The 25695-nt window shown below is 39.6% G+C and overlaps 1 protein-coding gene across 6 annotated transcripts in view; it reads right to left on the bottom strand.

Annotated features, from left to right (window-relative positions):
- SDK1 (sidekick cell adhesion molecule 1) overlaps window positions 1-25695 on the bottom strand; it is a 963824-nt gene that overhangs the window by 654223 nt on the left and 283906 nt on the right. The gene's annotated exons all lie outside the window — the stretch shown is intronic.

Below are 25695 nucleotides of genomic sequence, written 5' to 3'. Positions count from 1 at the left end.
TAAATTACTAAGGAAAAGTGAAATTTCCCTTTTCATATAGAAAGTTTTCTATGTTTAAAATAGAACATAAATCATGTATGAAAAAGAGTTTCGGGGGGAGGGATTGCATTGGGAGTTATACCTGATGTAAATGACGAGTTGATGGGTGCTGACGAGGTTGATGGGTGCAGCATGCCAACATGGCACAAGTATACATATGTAACAAACCTGCACGTTATCCACATGTACCCTAGAACTTAAAGTATAATAAAATAAAATAAAATAAAAAGAAAATCAAAAAACAATAACAAAAAAAAAAAAGAAAAGAAAAAGAGTTTCATCTGTCTAATACAGATTTGAGATCTGTCCAAAGGACAGGAATGGACTTAACATTCTCTCAAGACAACATCATAATTTTTAACTTTTAAGTTCAGGTTCAGCAGGATGTGCAGGTTTGTTACACAGGTAAACATGTGTCATGGGGGTTTGTTGTACAGATTATTTCATCACCCAGGTTTTAAGCCTGGTATCCATTAGTTACTCTTTCTGATCCTCTCCCTCCTCTCACCCTCCACGCTCCAGTAGGCCCCAGTGTGTCTTGTTCCCCTCTCTGTGTCCATGTGTTCTCATCATTTACCTCCCACTTATAAGGGAGAACGTGCGGTATTTGGTTTTCCGTTACTGTGTTAGTTTGCTAAGCATGGCCTCCAGCTCCATCCATGTCCCAGCAAAGGACATGATCTGCATAGTTTTTATGGCTGCATAGTATTCCATGGTATATATGTACCATATTTTCTTTATCCAGTCGATCACTGATGGGTATTTGGGTTGATTCCATGTCATTGCTATTGGGAATGTATGCGTATATGTATCTTTATAATAGAACGATTTATACTCCTCTGGGTGTATACCCAGTTAATAGGATTGCTGGGTCGAATGGTATTTCTGTCTTCAGGTCTTTGAGGAATCACCACACTGTCTTCCACTATGGCTGAACTAATTGACACTCCCACCGTTAGAGAAATGCAAATCAAAACCACAATAAGATACCAGTTAGAATGGCTGTAATTAAAAAGCCAAAAAATAGGAGATGCTGGAGAGGTTGTGGAGAAAAAGGAAGGCTTATACAACATCATAATTTTTTGTGAAGATGACACTTTCCTAAGTAAACTTTTAAGCTTTTCAGATCCAGTGTAAATGTATTTCATGGTACCTTTCCAATGTGAGAATCTTCTGCTCATCTAGAAACGGACCGTGACCCATGTATCTGCATCACAAGGGCGGCAGCTGGAGCCCATGAAGTGTGGAGGCAGAGCCTCACCCTGTGTCTCCCGGCTTCCCTAACATCAAGAAGGGGGGTCTTCCAGGGATTTTCACTGCTGTTCCACAACAGCTAAAATTAAGTCTTATCACCTGACACCCTTCAATGGCAGAATGAATAGGAATCAACTATGAGGTATCAAGCAAGTTAAACTGCAAGTTCTTCCTTTGACTCTGCCCAAGAGAGCTTCCACTAGGATAATCATCACCTATTCGAGAATGTGCCCTTTTCTCCTCCATTTTAAAAAGATAACGAATAAAGAAATAATTAACCCCCACTTAGCAGAAGAATCAACTGTACCACAAACAAGTTGGGGCCGGGGGGGGGGAGGAGTCTCTGAAGCCTGCAAAGTCCACGTGTCCTGGTGAAGTGACGATGAGCTGTATTAAGCCATCATAATCAGCACCGTCAATCAGGTGCGAGTCCAGCCGGGAGGATCAGAATGCCAGCGTGAATGGAGCAATCAGCCAGGGCAGGTTCTTTATTACTGAACTCTGCTTTTGCCACAGCTGAATTTCCCAGGGCGACTAATCTTTTGGTTTAAACCACTAATCTTCCTTTCAAAACTTCTTTTATATCAAATTCAAACATTTTCATGCCCCAAGCTTATGAATTTACCATGAGCAAAAAGTTTTATTTTTCAAATTCCAGTGAGAAACAAAAGCACAGGGCAGAATGTATCATTTGTGAACAACTATTCTGAGAAATGTGGGTAGAAGATTCTTTTCTGGTAAGTGTAGTCTTTCAAATTTCAGCTGCTGGCAGTTCATTATGTATACCTATTGAAGCCAGGAATTTAATCTCACGGTGCAATGTGTTTTCTTCATAATAGTAATATCAATCTTTTTAAAGACAACAATTATGATTTTCAAATGTATTTCTGGGGTAAGGTTTAAATAGATAACTAGATATGTGCCGCTCTAGTTAAATATGCAAATATAGACAGGTCCACATTATGATGCTGTAAGAGGACACTATGACTGGTTTTTTAATTTGATTTTTTATTTCCATAGGTTTTTGGGGAACAAGTGGTGTTTGGTTACACAACTAAGTTCTTTAGCGGTGATCTGTGAGATTTTGGTGCATTCATCACCTGAGCAGTGTACACTGTACCCAGTGTGTAGTCTTTTATCCCTCACCCCCTCCCACCCTTTCCCACAAGTCCCCAAAGTCCATTGTATCATTCTTATGCCTCTGCATCCCCACAGTTTAGCTCCCATTTATCAGTGAGAACATACAATGTTTGGTTTTCCATTCCCTAGTTACTTCACTTAGAATAATGATCTCCAGTTCCACCCAGGTAGCTGTGAATGCCATGATTTCATTTCTTTTTAGAGCTGAATAGTATTCCATGGTTGTATGAGTTTACATTCTCACCAGCAGCATAAAAGTGTTCCCTTTTCACCCCATCACCACAAACATCTATTTTTTTTTTTATTATGGCCACTTTTGCAGGAGTAAGGAGTTTGCATTGTGGTTTTGATTTGCATTTTCCTGGATCAATAGCCATAATTTAAAAAAAAATAAAAAAATAATAGATGTTGGTGGGGATGTGGTGGAAAGGGAACACTTTTACACTGCTGCTGGGAATGTAAACTAGTACAACCACTATGGAAAACAGGGTGAAGATTCCCTCAAGAACTAAAACTAGAACTACCCTTTGATCCAGCAATCCCACTCCTGGGTATCTACCCAGAGGAAAAGAAGGCATTACACGAAAAAGAAACCTATGACTGTTTTAGGACAAAGTCCTCTATCTGATAAGCTAAAAAAAAACGCAGTTAGGACCGGGCAGGTAGGAAAAGGCAGTTCAGGCTGCACTTTCGGTCACCACCTGAGTAAATCATTTGGTTGTTAAACGTGAAGAAGAGGAGACGGTGCAGCAGGAGAAGGAAGAGCCAGAGGAGAAAGGAGAAAAAGGACATAAACGAATGGTACATATTAATTCCCAAACTACATAATTCTCCCTCCAGCAAGGAGTTGGCTCTATTACCACAGCAAATTCCCAGGCTTCCTTTTCTTAGCTTATCATAAATACTTCTAAATACTTCCCAGTGGTAGACTTTCAAATATACTTAGATGTACCATCATCTTCTGTGGATCTAAAAAAAAAAAAAAAAAAAAAAAAAAAAAATCACCCAGCTTCTCTGTATTTCACCTTATCTCTCTCTACTACTGCCTTGTAAAATAAGTATCAGACATTTCAGGATGAAAGGTAGCTACAATTGAACGAATATATATCTTATTTCAAACAATAAAAAAAAATGCAAGTCAAAGATTGTGTTGCATATTTTTTTATCTCACCATACAGTCATCACTTTGTACTCAAAAGTTCAACTAAAAAGTATGGGATTTTCTCTAAGTACTTTGTCCCTGGTGTCCTCTCCATATTTGAGTCAGTCCATATGAAAACAGAGAAAGCAGGAGAGTCCCTGAGATTTCCATTAAACAGCACTGTGAACAGTTTGCCTGTGCAGTCAGCCAGTGGGGAAGTCAAACTGATTATCTCTGTTTTCTCTGAAATCAATGCGAATTAACAGCATATTTAAGGAAACTCTTGAGGTAAACCTACCCTTCCAATATTTTCCCCTAAGAAACCATTCAAGCTTCCAGTGAGATTAATCCACAGTTGAAACTGATGGTAGAAACATAAATGGCTACATTTATGTACTAGTTTTATCTTGCACTGCGCTAATCTATTTCAGTATATAAATTAATAATAAGACACAGTGGGATAAATACAATTCCCCTGTTTCTCCAAACTGAAATAAGCTTTCAGCTCTCCAATATTTTACTTCAAAGCAGAAGTATACTAAATTGTCATTTCTATGGTTTGTAGTGAAAAAGTATGACCAACCAAAATAAGAGGAAAGTTATCAGGAATAACCAACATTATTCTTGAATACGGCACAATATTTCTTTCAAAGATTCTTTCAAATAATCTTAAGAAATCAACTCTGCTTAAATAAAAAACTGAAAGGTCCAAGAAAAGAAACTTAAATATGATGTACCTTCTCCTGCTTAGCTGTTAGCTGGTGAGTTTAGGGGAAATATGTCCTGCCATATAAACTGAGATGTAAAAGATATCCACATGGTGAAGATTTAATTTTACATCAAGAAATTACATGAGAAAAGAACTTGTAAGGACATCTAAGTTCAACCAGACAAAGCTTGTTGATTTTAGCAAAGTTACAAACCATAGAGGTTTCTCAAAAAGTAATCATACGGATTTGAGTTTAAAGCAATGGGTTCAAATCCCAGCTCTATGCCGGGTGTGATGGCTCCTGCCTGTAATCCCAGCACTTTGGGAGGCTGAGGTGGGCAGATCACCTGAGGTCAGGAGTTTGAGACCAGTCTGGCCAACATAGCGAGACCCCCATCTCTACTAAAAACACAAAAATTAGCTGGGCATGGTGGTGTGTCCCTGTGGTCCCAGCTACTTGTGAGGCTGACGCAGAAGAATCACTTGAACCCAGGAGGCAAAGGTTGCAGTGAACCAAGATCATGCCACTGCACTCCAGCCTGGGTGAGGGAACGAGACTCTGCCTGGAAAAAAAAAAAAAGAAGAAGAAGGCTGGGCGCTGTGGCTCACGCCTGTAATCCCAGCACTTTGGGAGACCGAGACAGGCAGATCACGAGGTCAGGAAATCGAGATCATCCTGGCTAACAGAGTGAAACCCGTCTCTACTAAAAATACAAAAAATTAGTCGGGTATGGTGGCATGCGCCTGTTGTCCCAGCTACTTGGGAGGCCAAGGCAGGAGAATCGTTTGAACCCGGGAAGCAGAGACTGCAGTGAGCAGAGATCACACCACTGCACTCCAGCCTGGGCAACAGATCGAGACTCTGTCTCAGAAAAGAAAAAAAAAAAAAAAAAAGGAAAGAAAGAAAAAAGAAAAAGAAAAATCCCAGCTCTCCCCTGACTAGCTCTGTGATCTTGGACAACCTACTCAACCTCCTATGTCTGGGTTTCTCAATCAACAAAGCAATAGCACCAACTTCTTCAAGAACAGCAGTTCTCAAAGTTTTTGGTCTCAGGATCCCTTTGCAACATACAAAAAAATTGAGGACCCCTAAATTCTTGTTTATGTGACTTATTTCTTTCCATATTTATCATATTAGAGAGCAACCTGTGAACTTTAAAAAGTTATTAATTCCTTAAAAAATCAAAGTCATTACATTATTAACACCAAAGACACATTTATGAAAAACAAATATATTATCCAAAAGAAAACTAAAAATTCTTAAAAGTGGCACCGTTTAACTGGTTTTCAAATTTTTCCAGTGTCTAGCTTAATAAAGGACAACTAGATTCTCACACCTGTCTCTGCATTTAGTCTCTTGTATAACATGTTGTTTTTGTTGAAGGATATTAATAAAACACAGCCTCCCAGACACATAGCTGGAAAGGAGGGGAGTATTTTAATTGCCTTTTCAAATAGCTGTGAATATTTTTGTTAATACTGCAGTAAAACTAAACAAGCATCAGTTTCTTAAAGGTTAGTTGCGATGCAGAATCTGAAACCCCATAAACGACACTTTGGTGCTTTGTTACATTAAAATCCTTTAGACTCTCTTGCACTTGGAATGGATCTTTTCCATACGCATGGCTTTCCCGGTTCGCTGAGTGATGCAGACCTTCCAAACGTTGACACGTTTCATTATACAGTGAAAAAATATCACGTGTTAATACAGCTTCCTATCTCATCAGACACCTTCTTAAATAATGGGAAAATGTCAAGCTCATGGTGGGCATATTCAAGATTTCCAAAATTCTAATTTTTACTTATGAGCTCAATTTTTATCATTAGCCACAAATACTGTCAGTTGTTTTCATTGATGCAACAGGCTTATTTTCTTCATTTTCAAGAAAATCCTGCCAAATACCCAAGTCTAAATTACTATAGTATTTCTGTCAGCCACTACTTCAAGTAAAAATGGGGTGCCATACAAAGCAGCCAGTTCAGCTCCCAGCTCGGACAACCTCCCAAAGCCTTTGCCTTGAGACAACCATCACATTTTGGTGTACGGCAGAAGAGTTTATACGTAATTCGCATTCTGACACACAATATTTTTAAAATTTTGAGTCAACGTTTAATAGAATTAATAATTTTTACTACTTTAAGGCTATTTTTGAGAGAGCTAGATTTTGGGTTTTACTCATAGGTGTGTGGCAGGGATGAGTAACACACCAAGTGGTGTAGTTTGGCACCACTGCCGCGGGATACGTGCTCAGGTGCCAGAAGTTTTCTCATGACTGCTTTTAAATCGTTGCCAAAAGCTCAACGAGGGGAGAAAGTACAAAGGTCGATTCGGATGAAACGCTTTTGGCCTCGTGGCCACCCCCAGCAAAGGCGCTCAGGGTCTGCCACAGGTTCTTGAACTACACTTTGAGAATTGCTGCTCTAGACTTTGTCTCAAGGATTAAATTATTTAATGTGTGCAGAATGCTTATGCCAGCACCTGCTAGAAAAGCACAATCTATGTGTTAGTTCCTATTAAAACATGTTGTCACAGAATGAAATTGCATCTTCCTACAGAATGCTGAATCTTGAGCTTCATCCACGACACATTTACTTTTGGCTTTCTAAATAACACACATAAATCAGGCTACCGTCTTAAATGTCAATAACTATGAAGCCAAAGAAGTTGTTCAATTTAAAGAAAAGAAAGCATTCATATTTTCAATTACTTCAGAGTTCTGGAGAAGTCTAGACATTGATGTTATTATTTGCTCTGTCATTCAACAAATATTTATTAAATACCTACTAAACGTCTACGAAATGGGAATACAAATGAGAATTTTGAAAAAGGAACAAGAATAGGATCACACCTTCATGGAGCTTATCTTCTAGTTCAGGGAGATAAACAGTAAACAAACAACGAAAATATATAGTACAGTTGGTTTTACTAATGCACGTATTTCTTTTATTCAAATCACTTCATATGTATTTGAGAAACAGAAACTGATATTTGTATAACACAGAAGTTGTAGTGATTTACACATTATTTCCCCCTGGAATATTAAGGATCTAAGGTGATCATGAACAAGCTTTATCATTTAACTCAAAGGTGACCCTTAAAATAAAAGGAAATGATTAGCAGCAGCAGCAGCACAACAAATAACAACTTTAAAAACTAAAAAAAAAAAAAAAAAAAAAAAAAGTACCTTCCTTTGTGTAGTGCAAATCGTGACTAGTAACCAGTGTAGGTGCTTCACAAACCACTTCACTTTCTACGACATGACACTATTGAGAGAAGTTGAAGGTGCATCTTGGAAGCCCTTTCTCTTTTTATCAAAACAGCAAATCAATGAAGCAAGTTACTAGTAGTAGTATTTCTTTATTAGTGTCCTGATTGCAAAATTCCACAGATTTTTGAGGGTTTATACCTAACACTTTTTTCATAAGTTCTGTTATTTTGGTGTATGATTTCACGGAATGTTTTTTCAGGAACACACATATAGAATAATAAGAGAAACACCTCTATATAATGTAATGATAATGCTATAGAAAAAATAAGAGAAAGAAGAGGAAAACAGAAATCTGGGGAAGAAGTGGCAATTGTCAACAAGGAAGATCGTTTTAAAAAGGCCTCGTTGAGAATGAGACATCTGAGTAAGAAAGGGAAGCAGCTGAGGAAGGGGGTGATGCATTAAGGTATCCCGACAGCAGGAAAAGCAAGTACAAAGTCGCTGATGTGGGAGTCAGTCCAGTATGTCCTAAGACCAGTAGTGAGACCAGGGTGGATGAAGTACAGTGAGTGAGGGGGACGAAAGATGAGGGTAAAAAGTAAGAGGAAGAAGTCTTATGACACCCTGGACTTACAAGGGACAATGGAAGCCAATGGGGAAATTTGAGCAAAAGTGTGATAGGTTCTGACTTCACTGGCTCACTACTCACTCCACACTCAACTCTGCTGCAATTGGGCTACAAGGGCTGAAGCTGAGAGACCACTCAGGAGGCCATCTTGTTAATCCAGATGAGAAAGGATGGTCATTTGGTAAACTGGTTGCAGTAAAGGTGGAAATGGTTGATCAGACCTGGGGCCTATGGTAGAATTTATAGATACAGGGTGAAGCATAAGAGAAAAAAAAGAATCAATGACGATAACAAGATTTCTGGACAGAAAAAAACAGAAAAATGTAGTTGTCATTTCCCACAATGGGAACTCATGATGGAAGGAGCTGGCTCAGAGGAAAAGAACAAGAGCTCAGTGTTGAACTCAGGATATTTGAAATATCCACCAGACATCCACACAGAGCTGTTAAATTAGAAGTTAGATTCAGCCAGTATATGTGATTTTCACAAAAATGCAAAATTAACACCTTGGAAATTAATATCTTTCAAAATTAACATCTGGAATTAGATAATTGGATCATTCCAAATCATAAATTTTATTTAAAAAAATCATTAATTTAAAAAATAAACTTTTGTCAGACACGAAACATACAAATTAAGTAAACCAAAACAATTTGATAAGAAGTAAAAATGTAAATGTCCTAGATTATTTCAAAAACAAAGCTAAAAATAGAAATCATCTTATCTAAAATAAAGATTTGCAAAAGTTCTGAAATAATTTTACCCTGACACATTTTAATTCTCATTTTCTTACCAAGTATACCCAGTTGGTATGTCAAATCTAATTACATAATCAGACCTAGTGAAAATTACTCTGGAAAAAAAAATTAAATAGTGGGTGACATTTCTATTATTCAAGATAGAAAAACATACTGTCAAAATATATAATAGAATCAATAATCTAGGTGCGTAATTTTTAACCATTAAGCTGTACTTTAGTTTCCTTCCCAATAAGAAGGAAAAGTCAGCATTATTAGTAAACAGGAAGGTCTTGCATGCCTGAGCAATGAAGTAGATGAGACTCAGCAGTTCACTGATGACTATGGGCACTTTTTCCTTGAGAATATTTTTCCTTAAGTGAAACATTATTTCTTCAAAGAATAAAACAATCTTATAAGCAGTGAGCTATATATGCTTTCTCCTTACAGACAGAATTCTACAGTAAAAATTTCCTGAGTCTAAAGTTCCACAATATATCCATTTGGATTATTTAACTGTTCTTTCAAATGCCATTACCACAAGGTAGCAAAAAATTACCTTATACAGTAGACATCACACCTTGGGTGTGGGTGTGGGTATGTGTGTGTGTGGGTGGGTGGGTGGGTGGGTGTGTTTCTTGTTTTTTTTTCCCCCTCAAGTGCTATAGACCATTAATCAAGATAGAAAACATCCTAGACTAGTAAACAAAACTAAACAAAATTAAAAGAACTAAATGTATACAGAGTGTATCCTCTGGCTATAGTATTAATAGAATAAAACTAGCAAACAAAACTCACACTCACACACACATACACACAGCCCTTCTAGAACTAAGGAGTTGAACAAGGCTACATGATACAAGATCCACACACAAAATCAATCACATTTCTATAAACAATGAACATGTAGAAACCAAAATGAAATACATAATAACATTTACGATAACTCCAAAGAAAATGAAATACTTAGGTATAAACTTTAGAAATTATGACCTGTATGCAGCAGAAATCAAAAAGACTGAATTAAATGAGGAGACCTACCATGTCCATAGAATGAAAGACTCAACATAGTTAAAAATGTAAAATCTATGCAACCAGACGCTCAGGTGTAATGGAATTATTGTCCAAATACCAGCACTTTTCATTACAGATATATACAAGATTATTCTATGCTTTATATGAAAAAAGGAACTAGAATATCTAAAACAATTTTGCCAAATAATAAAATATGAGGAATCGCTCTTCCTGATCTCAAGGTTACTACCTAGCTACAGTAATAAGGACAGTATGGTATTCATAGACGGATCATAGACATATAATAGAGAGCTGGCAAACACTCAACACAAGGCAGCCAACTGACTTTCGAGAAAAGTGAAAAACAAATTCAGTGGAGGAGGGACAGACTTTTAAACAAATGATGCTGGGCAACTGAATATCTAGAAGGCAAAAAATTAAACATTTACCTAATCTTCACATCTTCTATACAAATTAAATCAAAATGGACCATGAACTTAAACGTAGAACCATAAAACATTTCAAAAAAAATGGGAGAAAATATTTGTAATGTGGGGCCAGGCAAAGACTCTTAGACCTGACATAAAAAGCATGATGCACAGTGGCTCACGCCTGCAATCCCAGCACTTTGGGAGGCCAAGGTGGGCGGATCACGAGATCAGGAGATCGAGACCATCCTGGCTAACATGGTGAAACCCCGTCTCTGCTAAAAATACAAAAAAAATTAGTCGGGCATGGTGGTGGGCACCTGTAGTCGCAGCTACTCGGGAGGCTGAGGCAGGAGGATGGCGTGAACCCAGGAGGCGGACCTTGCAGTGAGCTGAGATCGCACCACTGCACTCCAGCTTGGGCGACAGAGCAAGACTCCATCAAAGAAAAGAAAGAAAAGAAAAAGAAGCAAGATGCACAAAAGAAAAATGACAAATTAAACCTTATCAATATTAAAACCTGCTCTTCAAAAGACTCTATGGAGAGATGAAAAGACAGGCACAGATTAGGAGAAAATACAGGCAAACCACATTATCTGAAAAAGAACTAGCATCTAGAATATACAAAGAATCCTCAAAAATCAGTAGTAGGAAACAAACAATCCAAATAGAAAAACAGCAAAAGATATAAACAGACATTTCATTGAAGAGAATCTACAGATGGCAAATCAGCATACGAAAAGATGTTCAATATCATTAACAATTAGAGAATTGCAAATTAAACCACCATGAGATATCACCGCACATCTATCAGAGTGGCTACAGTAAAAAACAGTGAGAACACCAGATGCTGGTGAGGATGTAAAAAAAAAAAGGGGGGGGGGCGGGGGGTTAGTCCCACATTGCTGGTGGCTATGTAGAGTACTACAGACACTCTGGAAACAAGATTGGTGGTTTCTGATAAAAGCAAGCATACAACTACCGTGCAACCCAGCAACTGTACTCTTGGGCATTTATCCCAAAGAAATGAAGACGTATGTTCACATGGAAACCTTCCTAGATAGTGGCTTTAGTCATGACAGCCAAAAGCTAAATACAGCCCACATGTCCTTCAAAAGGTGAATGGTATACAAACTGTCATACATCCACACCACGGTTTACTACTCAGTAATAAAATGGAACAAACTATTGATACCTGCAGTAACCTCCATAAATTTGCAGTGAATTTTGCTGAGTGACAAAAATGTGATCCCAAAAGGTCACATTCGGTGTGATTCCTTTTATATAATATTCTTGAAATGACAAAAGTATAGAAATATAGAAGGGATTAGTGTTTGCCAGGGCCAGGGAGGGGACAAGGGAAATGAGGAAGGTGTGACAATTAAAGGGCAAGGCAGGAACCTTGTGCTGATGGAAATATTCTGGTCTTGACTGCCCTGATGCTGGTGTCCTGGCTGTGATAATGTATTTTACTTTTGTAACATGTTACCATTGGGAGGGTCCACATGGTTACATGGGATCTCTGTGTGTTACTTCTAACAATTGCATTTCAGTCCACAATGATTTCAAAATAAAATAAAAATAAAAAGCTTAATTTAGAACAAATACACTGTTGAGATGAATAAGAAAGCCACAGAGTAAGAGAAAATATTCTAATAATGCGTATCTTGCAAGAATTTATATCCAGAGTCTACAAAGAATGCCTACTTATCAATGATAGAAAAGACAAATGGAAATACATAAATAAAATGAGCAAAAGGCTTGAACATGCACTTTCTGAAGAAGATCTACAAACAGCCCACAAGCACACGGAAAGGTGCTCAACATCATTTGACATCAGAAACGATAAGTGGCTAAACTGAAAAATACAAACAACGCTCAATGTAGGCAAACAGGTGTAGCAACCGCAACTCATACGTTACTGGTGAGCATGTAAAAATGGTACAACCACTTTAGAAAAAGGCTTGACAATTTACAATAAAATTAAATACCTACGCAATGATCCAGAAATTCCAAGCCTGGACATTTCCCCCAAGAGGAAAAAAGCAAGCATCCACACTAGTAATTTTTTATAAATAGTCAAAGTAGTGTTATTCATAGTGCCCTACATGGAAAACGACAGAGATGTACATCAATAAAAAGAAACAAACTGGTAAACTCAGCACCATGGAGGAATCTCACAGACATGTTGATGGGTAAAAAAAGTCAAAAACAAAACTGTCTGTATTGTATTGTCAAACAAAATTATGGGAGGCCATTGCTCTGGACTGAGCCCCTGCCCTAGGCCTCAACAGACCAGACCAAACCAAAATGAAGCCACTGAGCTAAATGTGACCTAATCAAACTAAGACTGTAAGGAAGCAGATAGACCTCAAAACAGAACAGGCTATTTTCCTCCTAAAAATGGGAGACTCCAGCATAATAAGAAAGTTCTATGTAACACTTTCGAAAAAGCAACCTGAAGTAACCAACAGGTGGTTTTTCCCCCTAGTGTTCTGTGTCCTGTTTCCACCTTACAAAACCCACTGTTCTGCTATTTCCCAGTGGGGTTTGAGGTTTCAGTCTCTTTATGATGCTGAAAGAGTGATGTGAAAACTGAGAAGCTGACCAAAAGGGGAGAAGTTTTCTCAGTACAAAGTGAACTGTACTCTAACTAGATAACATAAACAGACTGCAACCTACTCTTATACCAATCAGTTTTGGTCAATCACAGGCGGCCAATGTTCAAACTGTGTTCAAATAAGGCAGACGCTAAGCTGTAACCAATCCAGCTGTTTCTGTACCTGTACTTCACTTCTGTCTTTTATGGCGCTTTCCTTTTTCTGTTCATAAGTGTTATCTGATGATGTGGCAGCCTGAGTCACTCTGAACTTAGGCTAGCCTGGGGGCTTCCGATTCCAGAATTAGTCTTTGCTCAATTAAACTCTGTTAAATTTACTTTGTCTGAAGTTCTTCTTTTAACAGTATGATTTCCTTCATACAAAATTCAAGCACAGGTAATATTTATCTATTTGAAAACAAATGAGAGAAATGACTGCCTACAGGGATGGAGATTAATTGGAAGGGCATGAGGGAACATGCAGGGGTGATGGAGATGTTCGCCATCTGGAGTGAGGAGGTGGTTACAAAGTCTATGCATTTGTCAAAACTCACTGGCTTATGCATTTAACATCTATGAAATTTTTTACAGGCTTTCTGTAAATTTTACCTCAATTAAAAATTCTTAGAGCAGACATCTACCCATTGTTACAGACATGGAGACACACCTTCCTCAGTCACTGCCTCCAGCAACTTTACCGCGATGACTGTGGACTGTTCTGATGATCACTGGCACTGTCAGACTTACTCTCTTGTACCAATTATTGTGCTAAGGAGATTGCCTGTTACTGAAATGTCATTTCTTCTTTTACCATTTAACTCTCATGTGTCCCAACCAGACAGAAGAGCCAGCAAGATGACAGCTTCTGTTACTACTCCTAGCACTACAGACTGAAATGCTCCAAAACGTGGAATTTTTTGAGCACCAACAAAGGAAATGCTCACTGGAGCATTTTGGATTTCGGATTTTTGGATAAAGGACAATTAATCTGTGCTACCTAACAATTATTGAGCATCTACTTCATACCAAGGAGGAAACCTTTCAATAAATACTATCTGAAATGTTCCCACAATGACCGCATCAGGTAGATGGTATTACATTAAAAAAATAAATAAATAAAACCCATTAGACAGGTGAAAACACTGAGCCAGAGTAGTTAGGTAACTCGTTCAAAGTCATGAAGTGGCAGAGTCAAGGTCAAACCTTGTCGTACAAATACTTCCACGGTCACATCACTCCGCCTCACCGCTCCTAAGATTCAGAATGTAAACTAAATATGAATAAAATTATAACTGCATAATTAAATAGTATCAGTACTGCTGGTGAGTTTTATTAAATATATCAGAGGGAACAGTTTATGTTTCTGTTTCAAAAATGAGAAAATATACATACAAATATGCCTCTTACCCAACACCAAGCAAAGTCCAGATAATTGCTATTAGAAAAGCAATCAAAGATAATCTATGCAGTAGCTATTAATATATATTCCATGCAGGGAACATTTAATGAATAGGGTAAACAGAGGTATATAAATGAATACATATATAACTTCTTAAAAGCAAAATATCATAAAGTCACCAATACGGCAGAAAAACCAGCGTTAATTAGCTAGCTGAAAAAGCTCACATTATTCAGGCAAGATGAAGAAAAAAAAAAAGGTAATTGGGAGAAAATTGGCTGCATCTGACTTCAATCTTCTAAGAGTTGCTGAAAACAAATTGGAACTCACTGTGGTAGCAACAAAGGTATTTTCCATGTTTCCAATCACTCATTTTTGTTAAATTAAAACATAAAAGCAAGTAGAGATCAAACCAAACAAAATGAGCACTCTACCCATAAACCCACTAGGAAAATAATTAAACCCTATACATTAATGATGATTTAACTTTATCTAGAAGTAACATTTTTTTTTAATGAGATGCAGGTATGATTCTTCATGCTTGATTTTAAAACGATCCTCACCCTTACCACTCTAATGAAAGCAGGGACTGATGGTTCTTATGTTGGTATTATCTCTAAAACAGGAAGCAATTTTTCTTACAATCAATAGTATATTTAGGCTAATAAGCACAGGAAAAATGTTCAATGTCATTAGTCACTGGGAAAATTAAAATCAAAATCACAATTAATGAGATAACCCACCCAAACCACCTAGTAGAATGCCTGGAATCAAAAAGACAAACAGTGACAAGTGTTGGCAAGGAGGTGGAGAAATCAGAACCCTCGTACATGACCGGTGGCAAAGTAAAATGGAAACGGTTTGGCAGTCACTCAAAATGTTAACTATCAAGTTACCATATGACCCAGTAATTCCACCCTTAGGTACATACTCAACAGAAATGAAAACATACATCCACACAAAAACTTGTACTATCAATGCTCATAGCAGCATTATTCATGATAGCCAAAAAGCAGAAACAATCCAAATATCGATCAACTGATAAACGGATAAACAAAACATGGTATATCCACACACTTTATTATTCTGCAATAAAAAGGAATTCGGTGTTGATACATGTTGCAACATGGATGAGCCTTGAAAACACTGTGTTAAGTGAAACAAGTCAGTGACAAAAATCATCTATGTATGATTTCATTAATATAAATGCCCCTAGTAGGCAAAATCTATACAAAATAGGTGAGTGATTACCTGGGAAACAGGGAAGTAGGGCAGAGAGGGAGGAGGAGATAGAGACTCCTGGCAGGTACATGGTTTCTTTTGGGGATGTTCTAAAATTAGATTATGATGATGGTTGCACAACTCCCTAAACATGTCCAAAATCTTGAATTACACACTTTAAAAAGGTGAACCCTATGGCTGTAAATTATGTATCAATAAAGCTGTTACAGTGATATATTTAGGAAACAACAGTTTGTGCTAGACATGGTAAGTGCTATTATCTTCATTCTTTTACAAATGAGAAAACGGACACAGAGGAGTTCAGAAAGAGAACACAGCTGCATAGCAGCAAAGCCAGAACCTGACACCTGTCTCAAGAGCTTATGCTCTCACCCACTGTGCCATATGCCCTCTTGAGAATACACAGCTTTTTGTCTGGGGGTGTCACCAGTGGCCAGTGAGCAGGAGGAAGGGAAGGGAGATTGAAGGGGAATCATCCATCAGTTGATTGAAGCTTGCATAAGCGTTCTTAAATGCTCATGATTTTCCCCAGTAGGCATGGGTGCCTATCTTTTAGACGAGGTCCTTAGCTGAGGCTAGTTAATGCAGTATGGGCATAGGAAAGACAAACTTGTTGAGAAGCTGTCTTCAAAGTTTTCTTCAAAGAAATGATGTTCCAAAACAAGCAGATGTATACAAAGATGAGCTGAGCGCTTCCAAACCACCAAGGTCTTTGAGTAAAGCCAGGTTTGGAGAATGGAGCAGAGGATGCACGGTGAAGCTCATCTGCGTCACCTACCATCCCCAGACCTGGGGGGCAAGAGATTCGAGAAACGGCCCCACCTCGTCCCCAGTGCCCCATTTGTCCTACACCAGAAAGGGAAGCACAGGAGCAGTGCTTCTATGTAGAAATAAGACAAGAGGCCACTTTTCAAAAGTCCAGAGGTGCTGAGAAAAGGGTTACTGCATAAACACGTTCTTAATATCAAGAAATTAACTTTACGATGAATAAGACTCCCTAAAATAGTACCTAACACACTAGCTTGCTGCAGACACTGCATCAAGTTAAATACGTTCCCCACTAGTAGGACAGAGGCAAAATTCTCGTCTGCGCCTCCACTGATTTCCACGTGCAACACTCGTTTTGTCCAGGGGTCAAAAATGCGTTTCCACGGATGGGTAATCTTGTCCTAGGTTCAGGTCCCAGCTGCCCAGTGCCCTGCAAGCCTGCAGAGGGCAAGAGGACAAGGACTCCAGGTTATCCACTGGCTGGTTTTCACTTTCACATATTAATCAGCAATGCATTAAAAACCCATCAGTGTTTCAAAACACAACAAACATATACTTCCTAATAATCAGATCATATGTTTAAGGTGTGGCAATCTCAGCAGATTCCGGAGCTGCTAAGATGGAGCCAAGTTCTTTATATAAAAAGCGGTGACATTTACCCAAGCAGGGTTCCCACAGCGCGAGTCCCCATGCTTCATCAGCCTGCTGTGCATTATACAAAGGCATGGAAAGGAATGTCTGGTAGCAGTTAGGAAAGGAAACAGAACACCAACATAAGTAAACAGAAGGCAAAATCCAGCTCAGGGAAAAATAAATTACCTTCACTGGGCAGAATTCATCAGCAGCAATACACAAACAGCATCATTAAAATGTCGCAAGAATGACGAGGAGGTAGAGAGAAAGAAAAGGGCAGTGAGCAGAGTGATAATTATCTGGACTATTAAAAGACTTAAAGTAGAAGGCAGTTTCTGAAATTTGCACTGGCTAGATCCTTGAATTTTGCAGGGATTCCTTCTCATTTTGTAGGGATTCTGTATTCTGAAACATCTGAATGTAAGGTGGGGGAGAGGGGAGAAACGGCAATTATATTTTTAAATGGCACATAATCTTTTATGATAGATAGCTGACATTTTATAGTAAGACATCATTTTGACTTCAAACTGTAGGGTGATTCTTATAATGACTTGAGGAGCTCTAAAGAAATAAAGTATCAGCAGGTGGTCACTCAAATACTAAGAAATTCCTCACTCCACAGGCAGTAATCAGGTTGAAATACTTCCTCCATTACTTCCAAAAATAGAGCTGATAGTGATACATAGGGCTTCCCAGTTTCAAAACTGTAATTTCCACAAATAGTAAAAATATATTCATTTCTTTCTGTATAGGACTATCAGTAGTCTTGTTTGTCATCTGTATCAGAGCATCTAAGAAATGTCACCTTTTGTGGAAATTTATTGACCCCAGTCCTCTCAAACTTCAGACACCATCCCAGGTTCCCTATATCTGATCCTGATGCACTCAAAGTTGGAGAATCCCTAATTTAAAGATTTACCTCCCATTGGATAAATTTCGCAAGTACCTTAAAAATGAGCTTCATGTTTGAAATGCAAACAAAAGCAATATATGAACACCTCTGCACATACACACACATCCCCCACATGAGTGCAAAGATTACAAACAGCTTCCAGCAGCCGCGGGCCCACAGTGACCATTAACACTTTCCACCCATCAATGTACAGTAGACCCACTGCAAATTCTACCAAGATATAAACCAAAAAGGCACCAGTCACACGTTCTTTCGAAGGAGGAAGCCCCAGCGATTACTGCAATTTGTTTTTCTGAATGTCAGTGTGAACAGCCAGTGCAAAATATTTCTTTAATTTTATGACTTTCACAACGTGGCCAAAGCCAAAACCTCCAGGCAGACACATAAAGGACATCCAGGCAGGAATTAATAATGGTAAGGTCTCCCCTAGGTGGCCAGTGATCCTTCCCAGGTCAATCAGATGAAAGTACTAAATTAACAGCCAGGTCATGCTGTGCCCTGCAGGCTCAGAGCAGTTTAAAAACGGGCTACTGGGAGGTTTCAAAAACTTAGGTCCTGGCACTCAGTATTACAACACCGCAAAAAGGAAAAAGGTGATCCTTATACTAACTGCCATCTGACACATAAAAACATTAAAGATGTTTTTAAAGGTGTTAACATTAAATATAAAGGTTAACACCTTGAACTGCCTATAGGTTGATATGAGCTACCTTCATCACAACTTTAAAGTTAAAATGTTAAAATACAGGAATCTACCTTCAAACAAATAATATGATTAAAGAATGATTAGAATATAAACCTATAAACCGTTATTCTTAACTTTGTACATTAGGATCTCCTGAGGAGTTTTTTAAAATGTTCTACTAGCCTGGGCAACATGGCAAAACTCCATCTCTGCAAAAATTACAAAAATTACAAAAATTAGCCACACGCCGGTAGTCTCAGCTACTTGGGAGGCTGAGGCAGGAGGATCACTTGAGCCTGGGAGGTCAAGGCCACAGTAATCTGTGATCATGCCACTGCACTCCAGCCTGGGGGACAGAGCAAGACCAGGTCTTAAAAAAAAAGAAAAGAAAAGAAAAGAAAAATGCTATATTCAGCCCTCATTCCAGACCCGTTAAATCTGAAGGTCCAGGAGTGAGACTCCAGTATCAGTATTTTTAAGGCTTCCCTTGTGAATTAAATGTGCAGCTAAGGATGGAACTATTAAAAGGAACTGGATGATACCACATACAGTTATTTGAAATTTGCAATCTTCCCCAAAATATCTTTAGACTTTTCATTTTAATTAATAGATTTCTGTTGCATAATGCAAGGAATTACTGTGATTTAGTGATTTCAAACTTACCAGCATTCACATTTTAGAAGCTAAACAAAATATCTTAAATTGTCAATTCACTTGTTGGTATAGTTTATGTCATTAAACTTGTCATATGATGTAAACTAAAAAAATCTTTGTTCTGCAGAGTTTGATTTTCCAATTTATCCATAATTTGTCTTTGCTATTGTATTTTGTCTATAGCATTATTCATTCACACTTCGAAGAAAAGCAAAAAAAAAAAGAAAAAAAGAAAACAAAACAAAAAAAGGGGGAACAGGAAAGGAGGTAAAAGTTGAAATCTATCCATTTCTTTACATCAAATCCATTAAATTCAACTTTTACTCCAGTATCCGTAACAGAAAACTGAGGAAACATGAAGAAACTGAACCCAAAGGTTCTGGAGCATGGCCTGAGGCTACCTGCTACAAGCTTTACATTCCAATTTTAGTTTTCAACTTTGTAAGTCTGTAATAGTGTATCATCCATCCCCTAACGCATTTGTATTTACACTTATAGGAAAACTAATTTTCCAATCACTGTAACTCTCATGTATATCCTGGCCTAGCCTCCTGTAAGGAGCTCAGGAAACACATGACTCAGGTCAAGTGCAGGCTGTGATACGCACAGCACAGACTCCGTATAACCTCAAGATGCCATTTGTTATTGCTTATTACTTTGCTTATTCCCCACAGTATGGGTATGATGCAAACAACATAACTGTCTTCTGATACGGTGTGGCTGTGTCCCCACCCAAATCTCATCGTGAATTGTAGCTCCCGTAATCCCCATGTGTCGTGAGGGACCCAGTGGGAGGGAATTGAATCATGTGGGTGGTTTTTTCCCAAGCTGTTCTCATGATAGTGAGTCCTCAAAGATCTGAAGGTTTTATAAAGGGCAGTTCCCCTGCACATGTTCTCTTGCCTGCCTCCATGTAAGACATGCCTGTATTCCTCCTTTGCCTTCCACCATGACTCCCCCAGCCATATGGAACTATGAGTCCATTAAACCTCTTTTCTTTATAAATTACCCAGTCTTGGGTATTTCTTCATGCAATATGAAAATGGACTTCCAAAAATGGTGCTCACAGCAGCCAACAGTAATATACGTAAAACCTAAAAGACATGGGGAGATACCATGGAGGGGGTGTTGGTGCACAGGAAGAGTCTGTGCACTGACATCAAAAGGCCCACGCCACCTGTGAGACCAGTACTGACGCCAAAAGGCCCACACTGTGAACTCAGTTTCCAAATCTCTAAAAAGGGGGTAATAATTTCTCCTTGCTAAGTTGTAGAATTGACTTGATGTCCGTCAAACAGCTGTCAGCTAATATTTATCTAATATCAATACTAATTATCTCCTGTCCCCACATTTGATTCACTGCTCCATGTCAAGATACTAAAATCCTAAGTGAAAAAGAAGCTTCTTTTGTAGTATATAACAACTTCAATCTCATTTTTGATAAGCCAAAACACCTAAAAATGACTATGAAGAGAATGGAAAGCAGAGCAAATCAAATGCATCCAAAGTAGTGATGCAAAGTAGCTTTACGCTTTTATCAATCTCTCACATATAATAAATTACTTTATTCTAGAACATAGCAAGGAGAAACTAAATCAACCCAATACAGATGTTGATAAAACCTGTTCAATTTAAAATAATTCCATCAGTGAGGTGCCCAAAAGGTCTCCCTACATCTTTTCCAACATCTTTCTCACACTTAACATTAAGCCACTGACTGAAGAGGCTTTCATCACCTTCACCAATGAATCCAGGAACGCACCCTGCAGGATCCCAGGACCTGGCACCTGTCCGGCACATTCAACACCCTCTCATACCTCAGAAGAAAAACTCAACGCTTCAAGCCAGGGGGCTTTCAGACGTGAATTTTCTGAACCAGAAACTTCCTGTGTCTGTTGTTTTTTGTTTCTAACCTGACATAAACTGCAACACAATTCAGCACAGCCTTTACTCATTAGTATACAACTAAAAGACTGTTGTAAACAAACAATATCTGCAGACTAAAAATAAATGCTTCTGGAAATATGATGTTATTAATCTGACGTTATAAATTTCATAGTTAGGCTTTTCACCAAATCCCTCTCGACTTAAGTAACAGGTATATTTCGCTTTTAATTTCTCTGTAACTCAGCTTCCTTACCTGTAAAATGAGAATGACAGAATATAGGACTCTTAGATTCACAAAAGATTCACCTAGGGTTCCTTGAAATGCTGAACATCCCTACTATATTTGAAATAAGATTCAATTTACAAAGAATTGATTTATCCGCAGCTTTCCAGGAGCAAGCCTGTATTAGCATAGACATAAGTTTATTGGATCAATGAACCATCCAACACATTTTTACTGAACAGTTAGTACATGGAAGGCAATTGTGTCAGCTACAGAGAACACACAGGAGAAGATCTGGCCCCTGCCCTGGAGGAGCTTACCATTTGGATGTGAAGAGCTGATGTCTACCCATGGAAAGCTGGATAACACCCAAGTAAGGCCAAGGGGCAGTGTACTTTCCTCAACTTGACTGGGCCATGGGGTGCCCAGATACTTAATTAAACATCATTCCCGGGTGTGTCTGTGAAGATATTTCCGGAAGAGATCAGCATTTGAATTGGTGAACTGAGTAAAACAGATAGCCATCCCCAATGTAGGCGGGGATCGTCTAGTCTACTGGGGGCTGAAAAAGCAGAGGAAGGTTGGATTCACACTGCCTTCTCTCTGCCTGACAGCTTGATTTGGGACATCAGTCTCCTCCTGCACTTGTTTCTTAGACCTTTAGACTCATACTGGGATCTGTACCCTTGGCTCTCTGGCTCTCAGGCCCCTGTACTACACCAGCAGCTTGCCTGGGTCTCCACTTGGCAGCTGGTAGATAATGGGCCTTCTCAGCCTCCATAATCACATAAGCCAACACCATCTAATAAATCTTAGACACACACACACACACACACACACACACACACACACACACACACACACACATATTCTGTTTCTCTGCAGAACCTTGACTAATACAAGCAATGAATGTTTAAAATCTCAAAGTCTCTAAATCCCCTCTGACCAGTATTCCTTGCCACCTTCTTCCTCCACTCCCTCAATTTCTCCTCTGTCTTTGGCCTCAATTTGACTGCTAAATTCTGAGTTCCTTCATTTTTCCTAGGTCTACAGCGGAGTTCTCTGTTATGACTTAGCCATTGTTTCTGGACCCTTTCAACAAAGGTTTTCACACATGCCCAAGAATCACTCCCATAGGGCCTCAGCCCAAAGCCCAGATGTCTGCACGGTGCCCAGGGTCCTTCCTCCTCCTTCTCTTCCTCAAGTTACTACTAAAGTTAGTACTAACTATGCTGTCTGCTTCACCACAATGCCTGCTAACTCCATATGCACTCTCAATGCGTACCAAAAAAATCTCTTACAGAACCCTTATTACATTGGCTGTCACAACAGCTCCAGCACATATCACCTCCCTGCTGAGGTGGCAGCTTCTGTTTTCAGTGAGTGCTTTCCCCCTTGCCCCCAAAACATGAGGAAATCCCAAAGGTTACTCTGTCCTTAGACACTGTAACAAAATTGCTTCTGTCGTCTATTTCTCTTATCATGGGGAGTCTCGAGCCCTCCTCAATTTGCTGTGAGTTCCTAAGAAACACATTCTCATGGTCACCCCCACTGGGTGCACTTCCTCCCACTCACAACTCCTGGCCTACGGTGGGCTCTTTCACAGGTCTGTGTTGACCCAGTAACTTAGCTCACTTTGTATGACTTAAATCCTCCCTCTCTTCCTTCCCACCAAGACGCTCACCCAAGGCACCTCTGGGTGCGGCACACTTCACTGAGAGTTAGACAGTGGTGAAGCCCTCAGCTGTCTCTCCCCCAGTGACTCTACACACCTCCCTGCTTCCCTCCTGGGCCAGCCCCACCATCAAAGGCAATTCCTCTTCCTTTACTCAGCACAGCTCTCTTCCACTCAATCAGCTCTGCAGCCCACATTTGCATATCCTAAAGCTCATTAGTGTTTTGCTAAAACAAAGAGCCACATACTGTGTCTCCTTTAGCAACAAAGAAATGGCAGAGGCCCTGAGATGTCAGTCTTCCTTCTCATCTCTTTCCCGCCCTTCTCAGAAAATGGAAGAGAGAAACAGATTTATTTCCTCACTGACAAAAATAACACATCTTTAGAGGCAAAAGTGGCATACGTGTTTTCAGATTTTTTCCCCGTTTCATCTCTTACGCTGTGCTCAATTCTGATGCACTGTCTAGCTCCCACCCTTCTTCCCTCCTCTGCCAAACTCCCCTCTCTCAAAGCTACCTCAGCACACCTGCTGTGTGCCCCCTCTGTTCTCTGTTACCACTGACCATGTACTTCAGAAATTCAGGGCCCTGATCAATTTCCTCCTTCATGACCCTCTTCCTCTTCAGGGTTCTTGTGGCTCTGTGCCCTGGCACTCCACTCCAGCTACCATCACTCCCTTGTCTACCAAGAGCACCTCCTTCTCTCTCTTTGCATGCTTAAATGTTGTCATCTCTTTTTTCTACCTATCCCAACCTATGCAGCCTATACGCTCATTCTTTTATCAATTATCTCTACAAGACCTACTCCTAAATCCATTACCCTAGCTTTATTGCAAGTTCTGATTCACTTCATCAACTACCTACTACATGTTTCCTCTTCTTATTTTATTTCTTGTCTGGTCTATTGCAAAACCGGCCATTCTTAATGCTCAATGTCTGAGTTCAGCCTATGTGGCCATTTTCCAAAGTGAGTCTGTGAAACAGCCATCTCAAGCACTCAATCAGAGTCTATCTTTGCTCAGGTCCTGTGGAAAGCAGAGGCTGAGGCAAGGATCACATGCTGATGTTTTACTTGGGAAGTACAAAACTAGAGCAGCAGGATGTTGGGAAACAAGCACAAGAAGCAAGGAAAAATGAGAGATAGTGGGTCACTCAAAATGTGAAGTCATGGGTCACCCCCATTTCAGCAAGGTCACAGACCCAAGAACACACCACCTCACTCGGCGGACACGCCCAAGCACGTGTGACTTCTCTGGAAAGTTCTCAGAAGCAAGCACGCCTTGGAGCAGTCCGTGGAACAAGAAAGAATGGGAAAGCATCTGGCCAGGCTCCTTCCTGGTTCCCATTGAAAAAGGTTCACCTCTCAAGAAGCTGATGCCACAGGGGACTTCCACGTGGCACAAGGCAGCCCAGGTAGCCACTCAGCAACCCTGTTTGCAGCATTTTATCCAAGTCCAGAAACAAAGGGAAAGCTCAATCAGAATAGGGCCCAGAATGAGGGGTCATGTGGGGCTGTGAAGGGATGGGGTTTGATGTGAAACCAGGCAGGGAACATCAGACAAGTAAGAAGAAGCCAAGGGAATCCAAAAAGGTGCATTAGGTTTATATTCAACTAGATCTCATGGTCAAATACGTTTGGAGGTGACACAACATATCCCTTCCTACAGTCACAAAGCATATTAAAGGCTCTACAAAGACTTACGGCAAGCACCTGCTTATTCCCAAATTCATATAAGCACAGTACCTTTTTCCCTCCCAATACCCCAAAATAGGTTTGCAAAAACATACTAAGGGAAAACATATTCAAATTGATTTCTTTCCCCTGCTGTACAAACTTCAAACACTTCTCCACTTCTCCCTGGCACCTTAGATTGGCATTTGGTTCCCTCCTGGAATGCTGGGAGTGGAGGTGGAGTCTGGCCCCAAACTGGGGTTCCAGCCTTACTTCTTCCTGGTCTGCCGATATGGGACCTTCACTCCGAGCAAACAAGGCCTCTCTCTGCTCCACAAAGTCCCGTACTTTCTTCTGCTCTTATTGTTCCCTCCACTTGAAATGCCTCCCAACTTCTTTCTACAGTGAAATAAATTCTACTGTTGCAGATGCCGCCCTCTCGGTGGCATTCACAGGACCCTGCAAGCAGGTGGATGTGGTCTTCCTGCCCATGCCTTCTGTGGCATGCCACGCCTCTCAGGGGGCACCTGGGACTCCTGCCTCTTGCTTACTACTTGTTTTATTTCCCTCTCCAAAGTGTAGAAGTACAGATGCCAGAGACTGATAGGTTATTCATTTCTGTACCTCAAGGAACTCCCCCAAGTACAGGGCTTTGTACTTAATACTCAGTGAATGATAAAGAAATCAGTGCTATGAACTAGACAGATGCAACCTCTCAAGATCTAAATACAGATGTAGATTCCAATGTCTTAGCTCCTCACATATTTCCAGCCATGGTTTACTGACTCTCCTTGTGTTTTAATACTGTTCCAGACAGAAGCTGAGTTCAAGGTAAATAAAATATCCTTTATGAATCACTCACCTTTAAGAGCAATTTGGCACAAGAGGAAAGTTTCCAAATGGTAACATAATGCACTGAAAATTTGTTTACTAAGAAAGCAGTTTACTCCCGGAAAGATGGAGAATGTTATTTTAGAGCAGGAACTGCCAAATTTACATACTCTCAGGCATAAATGATAATCCTCATTAGCCCAAGAGCTGTAAACA

Source organism: Macaca fascicularis, chromosome 3 (genome assembly GCF_037993035.2).
Source record: "Macaca fascicularis isolate 582-1 chromosome 3, T2T-MFA8v1.1".
Lineage (NCBI taxonomy): Eukaryota > Metazoa > Chordata > Mammalia > Primates > Cercopithecidae > Macaca > Macaca fascicularis.
Note: the sequence above shows the minus strand (reverse complement) of the source record. Positions and strands in the feature narration are given on the sequence as shown.